Genomic DNA, 11047 nt, shown 5'->3' on the forward strand with positions numbered 1-11047 from the left:
ATCCAATAGAGTTCTTATGAAGACTATGTGAAATGAAAAGCATAAAAAGTGCATAAAAAGTTCTTAACAGTGTCTAGCTAGAGTAAATGCTCAATAAACTTTAGTAGTAATTCATTATAGCTAAAGGTAGAAGACAGCTTCCTCCTCTTTTTTCTCATCCATAGTGACTGGGGCTTCTCTGTCAGTATTTAGGCTTAAGTTCCCAAGTGGTGCAGTGGTAAAGGATCTGCCTGCCCATGCAAGAAACGCAGGAGACTCAGGTTCGATCCCTGCCTTTGGAAGATCCCCTGGAGGAGGAAATGGCAACCCACTCCAGTATTCTTGCCTGAAAAATTCCACGGACAGAGGAGCCTGGTGGGCTATCATCAATGGGGTCGCAAAGAGTTGGACACGTCTGAGTGCACGCACACACAAACACACACACATCACTGACTGTGGGCTGACTGTGGGACCAATTTCCGGTCCCCAGCATCTTCTTAGCCCATCTGTCAGGCTCATTACCATCCCTTGATGTCTCACTTTACTCATCCTTATTCCTTGAAGACATTTAAGTAAATTCAGTCTTAACAAACATACTTTGAGAATATTTTCATTTAATTGCAATAAGATTAAAATATTTAAGGTACTAAAATGCATTAGGAGATGGGACCAGTGAAGATTTTTTTTTTCCCATTTTTGGAAATCGAATACATTGTAACACAAAATAATTTTGATTGTTTCAAGTGTCACATTACCAAGTGGGTACCTTATAGGAAGAATGTATTTGACAAGGGCATTCTGTAGGCAATTCAGCCTGCTCAGAACAATTGCTCCAAGAAGTTGAAATGTTTTTTTTCTTATTAACAGACTGACTTCATATTTTTATGGGAAAACTGATACTTTCCTTTGTAGTGTCCTCTTAAGATGCGTATGAACTCTATTTTAAAGCGGGCAGCCAGTGACCTTATTGCATTTCTCTCTTCTGTGCCTCTGACCCAGTTTTTAAAAGAAATGCAGCCTCAGCACCTCTCTTATCTTTTCCTTTAGCTGCTTGAGATCTAAGCAAAATTCCCCCAGAATACATCAGTGAGGTTGGTCTGGGGAGACTTTAATGATCTCTGCTATTTCTCTTTAATATAGAGAAATATTAAAGGCTGTTTTGACTGCCCCAGTGGACATAATCATTGGAAAGAGCAGAGTCAGTGATGGCAAAGTAATAAAGGAACCCTGGACAACATGAAGGGCCTTTGGTCCTAGTCTTCATTCCATCAGTTGCTGTGCACCTGGCTATCTTTTTTTTTTCCTTCTAGATATCTTTTTCCTCAATCTGTAAAATGAGAAGCTTTTACTAAAGAATGTTTAGGATCCATAACACAAGTGTACTTTATAGCCTACAGATAACCTCAATATTTCAGGATCAACATGAATATGAATTTGACACTCTTTATTGAAGGTGAAAGTGAAATCCCTCAGTCATGTGAGACTCTTTGCGACCCCATGGACTGTAGCCTACCAGGCTCCTCCATCCATGGGATTTTCCAGGCAAGAATACTGGAATGGGTTGCCATTTCCTTCTCCAGGAGACCTTCCTGACCCAGGGATTGAACCTGGGTCTCCTGCATTATAGGCAGATGCTTTACCGTCTGAGCCACCAGGGAAGTCCCATTGGGTATAGTTTAATTCAGGCCTTGTTAACTGCAAGAACAGAAACCTATCAGACTAGTCTAGAGATAAAGGGAGATTACTGAAGGACTGCAAGGAACTTTACTGAAGGCATCCCAGGATAGGAGGTGAAGTTCTGCCAGGCCACAGGGGAGCTAGGGAGAGTCAGGAAGAGAGCTGCCCCATTCCAGAATTTCTCAGTGCTGCCTCAGTTGGACATTTGGTCTGTGCCCCTGCTTTCTACTACAGACAGGTTGGTTTCTTCTAATTAATTTTGAATTTTTAGCTCCCTTGTAATTCTGAGTTGTCTTGGCACAGTGCTGATGCTGATTAAACCTTATGACGTTTTTTGCTCTTTAAAATTTTATTTTATATTGGAGTATGATTGATTTACAATCTTGTGTTAGTTTCGTGTGTACAGCAAAGTGATTCAGTTATACACATACACACATCTATTCTTTTTCAAATTCTTTTCCCATTTAGGTATTATAGAATATTGAGCAGAGTTCCCTGTGCTATACACTAGATTCTTATTGGTTATCTATTTTATTTATAGTTAGTGTATATATGTTAATCCCAACCTCCTAATTTATATCTCTTCTCCCATCTTTCCCCTTGGGTAACCATATGTTTGTTTTCTAAGTCTGTATAAGGTCTATGATGTTTAACTAAAAGATCTGATACCTCTCATGATCCAACTTCTTTAGCCCTTTAGAGATCTTCTTCTTCTACAGCCTAAAGAAGAGAGTGCCCAGTTTGAGTCAGGCATCCATCCTGGGTCCCACCAGTGGCGGGCAGGGGCCATGCAGTGCTCAGAGTCACTCCTGTCACAGGCTGTGTGTAGGGGAAGAGGTGTTGAGACAGTGATGGGCATGTCTACTAAAGGCCTAAGGAAATCCAATCTAGGTGCCCTGGGGCTTAAGAGGACCTTCATCTCATTTATGAAAATCCACTGGAGAGATTGGGGGTGGGCAGACACTAAAGAGGCTCCTAGTCAATCAGTTGCTCAGCAATACTCAGTAAAGACCCTCACAGACAGATGGCATCTGTGTATTCAGTAATTATGCAGAGTGCCTGGTGGGGCGCTTACCACTGAGCACGTGCTGTGTGATTGACGACTCCCCTCTCAGTCGAGCTGTAAAAATAAAATGTCCTTTTATCTAGTGATGTATAGGGGAAATGGGATGGGCCTTTGAATTCCAAACAAGGGAGAGCTCTTTAGGGGTTGAACCTGGAGGTCAGAAAAATCTCAGGTGACTGTCTAGCCTTGAGGGGTGGATAGAATTCACACAGAATACAGAGAGAGAGGGGTGAAGAATGCATTCAGATTTCAGGAACATAAAGAGAAAGAGAGGCCAGCTGCTGAGATTTATGGAGCAGAGAGCAGGCTGTTTCTGGTTGGGGTGGGGAGTTTGCCAAGTACATAGCAAAGGCCCTAAAGCTTCAGGATGGAAGGCTCGCCCAGGGACTGTTTGTGAGTTGGGTGAAAGGTAGAGCAGTTCCTTGATAGGCAGACTCCTAGGTGTTCACTGAGCATGACTTGACTCAGAAATACTGTCAATGGCCCAGTTTGCCATGAGGTCCAGCACATAAGGCACTTGATGACCTGGAACTTAGATGATTTAGAGGCTTATTATGTAAGCAGTGAAAAGGTATTTAAAGTACTTCTCAGAAGAAAGACTCCTTGAAGGCAGGTAGATGCCCTGGTAGCAGATGAGAGCTGGCTAGCGGGCATACTTATGACCCAGAAAGTGAACATAAAGGGTTCCACACTGAGACTGTTCTGTTGAGATCAAATAGATCATATTGCCAAAAAGTTTTTAAGAATGGAAAATTTCATTATAAAGTCTTACCAGATATAAAATTTATTTTTTTTTCTCTAAATTACTCCATCACTTAAAAAAGTCTAGTGTGTCCTGAGTTTCACAGGTGCTTATGTTTCTTACTGAATATAGGATTCCCCACCTTGGGGATGATAGAGGTGGATACACTATCTCTGCTGGGTCCTGCTGTTGCGAAACACACATAGCCCTGTGTATCAGTTATCTGTTGCTGTGTAACAAATTACTCCAAACCTAGCAACCTAAAACAATTAACATTTATTCAGTTACTGAGAGTGAGGTATCCAGGAATGGCTTAGCTGAGTGGTTTTGGTACAGGGTCTCTAATAAGGTTGCAGTTAAGCTGTTGGCCAGGACTACAGTTATCTGAAGGCTTAAATTGGGCTAAAGGATCCGCTTCCAATCTCATTCACACGGGTTTTCATGGTTCTTTGCTGGATTTTGGCTGGAGACATCATTTCCTCACCACATGGACCTCTCCTAGGTAGCCTGAGGCCTCCTAATATGTCTTGAGAAGTGAGAGAGGAAGACTGAGAGGGAGAGACAGAGAAAGAGAGCGAGGACCTCCCAAGACTGAAGCCAGTCTTTTTTGTCATCTAATCTTATAAACAATGTGCTATTATTTCTGCTGACTGCTATAGGTCACACAGCCCAATCCTGGGATAATATGCCTTGGTCCAGGGACCAACTGGTCATCTTGAAGGCTGGCTATCATATCATGAAGCTTTGGGTAAGATGGCTAACTTCTCTGAATCTCCTCTTCCCCTCCATTAAACAGGAATAAAGACATGAGCTAGAAGTGCTGACTTCATGGAGTCAGGTGAGGGATGAGAAAGCCCTTTGTAAACTGTAAAATCTATTGGATGAAAAAGTTGATACATGATCTGGAGGTGAGAACTAAAAGGCAAAAAACAGTGGGAAATTCCAGCCCAGCAGAGGGGAATCCTGAGTTCTCTTAGGCCATAAAATCCTTCCCCTTCTCACAGACACAGTAAGTCCCCCTAGGGCTTGGCAGATGGAGACTATGTAGAGTTTGGGGTTGGAGTGCTTTTTTTTTTTTTTCTTGGAATAATAAACTTCATGTTTCTAAGGAAAATAAATGAAGAAACAAGTCTTCCTGCAAGGTTTAAAAGGTTTGAGGCCATCAGCTTGTTCTTACAATACAGTTTGTTAATGCCTCAATTGTCAATGAATTTAAAACATGTGGATTCAATTTTACTGAAATGGTTCATCACTTGCAAAAATATATTTGGGGTTCCATTGAATGCAAGGGCATCTAATAAAAGTGCCCATGTCCTGAGCTCACATACCCTTTTTCAGGCCAGCATCAGAGGCAGACATTCTTGCCCACAAACTGGCTGGGCTTATTCCTCATTTGCATGTTACCTCTTGACATGATTAGAGCTGAGTTTAAGTAGATAATTTTGACAAAAATGTGCAAGATTGATTAGAAAGTAGGTACACACTGGTCAGAATGACCATCACCAAAAAAATCTACAAAAAAAAAATGCTGGAGAAGATGTAGAGAAAAGGGAACACTCCCACACTGTTGGTGGGAATGTAAATTGGTGCAGCCACTTGGAGAACAGTATGGAGGTTCCTTAAAAAACTGTAAACAGAACTACCATCTGATCCAGCAATCCCACTCCTGGGCACACACCCAGAGAGAACCATAATCCCAAAGGATACTGGCACCCCCGTGTTCACTGTAGGCCTATTTGCCACAGCTAGGACATGGAAGAAACAAACGTTCATTGATGGAGGAATGGACAAAGAAGACATGGTACATATACACAATGGAGTGTTACTTAGACATAAAAAAGAATGAATTAATGCTATTTGCAGTGATATGGATGGATCTAGAGATTGTCATATCATATGATATTGCTTATATATGAACTCTACGAAACGGGACAAATGAACTTATTTACAAAATAGAAATAGAGAGTCACAGATGTAGAAAACAAAGTTATGGTTACCAAGTGGGGAAGGGGTAGATACATTGGGAGATTTGGATTGACACGTACACACTATATAAAATAGATCGCTAATAAGAACCTACTACATAATGCAGGCTCAGATGGTAAAGAGTCCACCTGCAGTGCGGGAGACCTGGGTTCACTCCCTGGGTTGGGAAGATCCTCTGGAGGAGGGCATGGCAACCCACTCCAGTATTCTTGCCCGGAGAATCCCCATGGACAGAGGAGCCTGGTGGGCTACAGTCCACGGGGTCACAACAGGTCCGACACGACTGAGTGACTAAGCACACGCATACAGTGCAGGAAACTCTTTTCAACCTCTGTAATGACCTATTTGGGAAAAGAATCCAAAGAGGAGTGTATATGTGTAATGGATTCACTTTGCTGTACACCCAAATCTAACACAACATTGTAAACCAACTATATTCTAATAAAAATTAATTTAGTGGAGGGAGTGGGTAATGGTAAACTAGACAATTACACCCAAATAACCATTTTGTTCAAGCTGCTAAAATAGCCAAGACAGATCTAAAAATTATTTTCTTTAAAGTGTGAAGGAACTAAAAAGATAACGAGCAACAACAAACTACGATCTTGGCAGACACGGGAAACTAGAAAGATGAGATCATCTTTTAAGACCACTTTATATACACTATCATGTGTAAAATAGTTACTAAAGTAGAAGAAAGAAATGAGAATCTAAAAATTAACACAGACTGAGAAAGTAAAATCTGCCCGGCCATGTTGCCATCAGGTGGACATAGCCACAGATAAAGCTAGCTGCAAAGTTAGTGGGAGACAATGTTTCTCCAAGGACATGCTGCCCTTGTAAAATGTCATAATGACTTCTTTCTTTAAGTGATTCCTGCTTTCTTACCTGTGAACAGTATTTTTTTTTTCCTCTGAAATCTTTTGTTACTTGAAATTATATCAACAAGAATGAAACATCTCACTTTTGCCAAAGGATCTGAGCCACTTTGACAAAGAGAAGGAACCTCAAGCTTCAGTCTATTTGCAGAGTTTCAGGTAATTGGTTGCTAGCCACAGCATTCCATATTTATCTTAACTTTTAGTTTCTAAGGAAACAGGACCCTGAATCCACTTTTCAGTCCAGACTTGTTTTGCTTTGAGCCTGTCCCAGCACTGCTTCTTTTAAGTTTCAACTAAACTCCACCTTTCCCCCAAATTCTGTAACTTTGTCATTTCTGTTGTTTGGTGAGATGTTTACGGTTCTTCTGTCATTTCCCTGGTGGTTGGTGGTGGTTTAGTTGCTAAGCGGAGTCTGACCCTTGCAAGCCTATAGCCCGTCAGACTTCTCTGTCCATGGGATTGTCCAGGCAAGAATACTGGAGTGGATTGCTGTTTCGTTCTCCAGAGGATCTTCCTGATCAAGGAACTGAACCCAGGTCTCCTGCATTGCAGGAGGATTCTTTGCTGACTGAGCCACCAGGGAAGCCCTATTAATCTGACTTTATAGAGCTATGGAGTTTGCTGCTGGTTGTCTTACACTGATGGGTTAGTCGAGGAAGAAGTCATTTTTCCACTTCTGACAGTGACTATAAGCCCTTACAGCTTTCATGTTGGTTTCTGCAGCATCGATGGGGTTAACTCCAGAGCTTCTGATTAGAAGTGGTGGGTGAGTTTCAATAGCAGTGGCAAGAGCAGTGGCAATCACGTGGGTTAGTGGGCTCTGAACTGGGACACGAAGCAGCTTCCTGGTCTCTGGGTGACTTACTCTTTTCCTTTTGTTCCTCTAATTCTTCTAATCTTTTACAACCAATTCTCTCTTCTGCTTTTTTCATCCTTTCGTCTATTTTTAATCTTGTTAGATTCTTTTAACCTAATTTTCAGTTCAGTAATTCTTCAGCTGTGTCTAATTTAGGATTAAAGCCAACTATTGAATGACTTTTTTTGTTACTGCTTTAATTTTCACTTCTAAAATTTCCAGTTTTTTTCCCCCCCAAATCTGTTGTTACTTTTTTAGTCTCCATTTTCTGAATTTTTGGCCTTATCTGTATTTTTAATTTGTATGCTCTTAATAACATGCTCTCTCTCTCTCTATGTGTGTGTGTGTGTGTGTGTATTTGATAGAATTACTAAGAGAAATAAATAAATCTGCTGTCATAATGGAAAATGACAAAATCTCTCTCTCAGTAATTGATAAACAGACAAAACTTAAAAATAATATAGATGTGAATAGCACAGCTTACAAAACTACTTAATTCCCATATATAGAACACTGTACCCAACTGGAAAATGTTTATTATTTTTTAATTATATGGAGAATAGTTACAGAAATTGACTACAGACCTATAGATCTATACATTCATTAGGGAAGATATGTATCAAAGATGTCGGTTCTTCCAAATGGATCTATAGATTTAATGCAATCCCATTGAGAATACCAGCAAAGTATTTTCCAGAACCCAACAAGCTTATTTTAAAATTTGTACTAAAACTAAAAGAATGAGAAGAGACATTCTTGAAAAAAAAAATAAAACTTGGCCTACTCCTTGTTAAAATTTATAAATTTATAGTAATTAAGGCTAGTCTAGTATTGGCAAAGAGGACTTCCTAGGTGGCCCAGCAGTAAAGAATTCACGAAAGAGATGGGCTTGATCCCTGTAGTAGGTGTCCCCTGCAGTAGGAAAGACCCCCTGTAGTAGGAAATGGCAACCTGCTCCAGGACTCTTGCCTGGAATACCCATGGACAGAAGAGCCTGGTGGGCGACAGTGCCTGGAGTCGCAGAGTCAGATATAACTGAGCATGCACGCAAACCTGACACACAAAATATTGGCCAAAAGCTTAAAAAACCAACCGATGGAACAGAAGAGGACCCAGATTTTCACTGACGTGTGTATGGACTTGAGTTGTGACAAAGGAAACCATAGACTAGAAAAAGAATGTTTTTCCCAATATATAGAGTTAGGGTAATTGGATAGTTGTGCAGGCAAAAATGAAATAGGATCCTTTTCTCATTTTACATATAAAAACAATTCCAGGCATATACAGACCTAAGTGTGAATGGCAAAACATAAAAGCTTCTAGAATGTAACATAGGTGAGCATCTTTAAGACCTCAGAATGTGGAAAAAACAAGACAGACGAGTCACTAACTGTAAAATGAAGAATTGATATATCTGATGACATTAAAATTAAGATATTTTGCTCACCAAAAGACAAATAATGAGAGACAAAAAGCAAACTACAGAGTGGGAGAATAATTCCATAACATATCTAACAAAGAAAAGGTTTGTATCTAGAATCTATTTCAAAACTCCTTCAGATGAATAATAAAAATGCATGTTATCTATTAACAATAGAAAAACTTTGGAAACACTTCAACCATAGTTTATTATCTGCTGCTGCTGCTGCTGCTGCTAAGTTGCTTCAGTCATGTCTGACTCTGCGACCCCATAGACGGCAACCCACCAGGCTCCCCTGTCCCTGGGATTCTCCAGGCAAGAACAATGGAGTGGGTTGCCATTTCCTTCTCCAATGCATGAAAGTGAAAACTGAAAGTGAAGTCACTCAGCCGTAGCTTCTACCATTAGATTGTCATCTTAGCAAGGACAGGACTGTTTTGTCTGTTTGGTGTTATGTACCTGAATGCCCAGGCTTCCCTTGTAGCTCAGCTGGTAAAAAATCTGCCTGCAATGCAGGAGACCCTGGTTCTATTCCTGGGTTGGGAAGATCCTCTGGAGAAGGGTTAGGGTACCCACTCCAGTATTCATGGGCTTCCCTGGTGGCTCAGATGGTAAAGAATCCACCTTCAACACAGGAGACCTGGGTTTGATCCCTGGGTTGGGAAGATCCCCTGGAGGAGGGTATGGCTACCCACTCCAGCATTTTTGCCTGGAGAATCCCATGGACAGAGGAGCCTGGCGGGCTACAGTCCATGGGGTTGCAAAGAGTCGGACACAGCTCAGAGACTAACACAACTCTGAGGCCTGAAGATGTAAATGGAAAGAGCTTCTAGAATACTGTAAGGGTGTGTGAGGGGTTGCCTGATGGGGCTGTGGTCTTCAGAGGAAGCAGGCAGATGCCTGACACTAAGCTGGCAGGTAAGAGCCAGTATAAAATAAGTGCCCAGTCCCATTCCCCTCCTGCGTCCTCATCTCCTGCCTGCTTCTCTCATTGGCCAAGACCACCTTCAGGCAGAGAGCAAATGAGTCAATGGATACAGTGCATACACATCAGCTGGAGAAAGGTGGATACTGAGCTACAAGAGCAGGAAGAACGAATGTAGAATAGTACTGCTTCTTGATGCTCTTGTGAGTGCCGAGTGGCAATAGAAAGTAGTACTTTGCTTACTGTGTGTTATGGTTAAAAACTTGAGAAAATATAGGAGGAATTCCAAACCTAACGATTGGAATTGTTCTGGAGCTGCAAGTTAAAGGTTTCAGAAACTGTAGCCAGGCCAAGCCAGGAGGGACAGCATGGATTCCATGGAGAACCTTCCCTTAACTCCACACCATATCCGTCCCTCCTTACGAGAACTGCCTGTGGCTTTTACTGCACATGATGGGCTTTGATTATACTTTATTCAGCACTGCACGTTATGCTAGCATTTAAAATTCTTTGCTTCAGATATGTAAGTCAGGTCTCTGTGATATTCTAAAGTCCTTCAGGGAAGAAGCAGGGTCATGGGCTTCTCATGTAACCTCCGCAGTGCTCAGAGGAGAGTGAAGCTGACCACCCCCTGGAAATGTAATTACATATGAAGTAGAAGAGGCCAGAGAGCCTCCTGGTCTTTCATCAGATCTGGTGCTTCAGACCTTGGTTCGCGCTGAGGAAACTATAGTGAGTTGAACTTGAAACCTAATTCGTCCTAAGAAAAGTTTCCTTTAATGGTTAGTAAGGATATAACTGAAAGCCAGAAGTCATTTAGTTACTAGATTCATTGGAACCTTTGCAGGATCCATCTTTGAATTTTTTTTCCCCTTAGACTTTGACCTCTGCAAACCCCGAGACCATCCAAACTTGCCTTTCCAATTATATTTCTAAGAATCTCAGTTCTCTACAGAGCCAAAGTATGTCAAAGAAAGTTCTGAATCTGAAAAAATGGAAATTCTACACCCCACTGAGTCCTAGGTTTTGCCAGTCACCATTTGGGTAATCTTGAATGGGTAAGGTGGCCTTGGTTGCTCAGCCATCTCATCATCAAAGCCACAAGGAGTTACTGTGAGGCTGAAGAGAGTGGTAATCAGGGCAGTTGAGGTTCAGAAAGAAAAGTTTCAAGGGTAGGGATGGAAGGCTTTTCCTATCTTCTAAATCCCATAAAAGAAGCTACGTTTAGTTTCAAGCTTCTTCCTCTCCAGTCCTTCGTAACAGTCAGAGACACAGACACACACCCCCAAGAGGATCTCGCTGTCTCTACTGTCTCTAAAGGTGACCGGCTGCTGGTGGGATGGGCGTCGGTTGTCTTTGCTGGAACCTTGGGTGAACGTGAAATCAAACTTGGGCCGAGGAAAGCTGCTCCCTGGTCATTTCTAGCATTACTTTACATACAGATTGGTTTTCTGAAGAAGCAACGTGGATTTTAGTTGTTCTGCACAGGGAGGGAGAGACACAGGGCTCAGGATA

At 41.6% G+C, this 11047-nt stretch overlaps 1 non-coding gene across 1 annotated transcript; it reads right to left on the reverse strand.

Moving 5' to 3' along the window:
- Positions 1–1564: 1564 nt before the first annotated feature.
- On the reverse strand, positions 1565–1637 carry TRNAY-AUA (transfer RNA tyrosine (anticodon AUA)). Its single transcript has one exon. It is a non-coding gene; the product is annotated as a tRNA-Tyr (tRNA).
- Positions 1638–11047: the final 9410 nt, after the last annotated feature.

This window comes from Bubalus kerabau, chromosome 21, assembly GCF_029407905.1.
Source record: "Bubalus kerabau isolate K-KA32 ecotype Philippines breed swamp buffalo chromosome 21, PCC_UOA_SB_1v2, whole genome shotgun sequence".
Taxonomy (NCBI): Eukaryota; Metazoa; Chordata; class Mammalia; order Artiodactyla; family Bovidae; genus Bubalus; species Bubalus kerabau.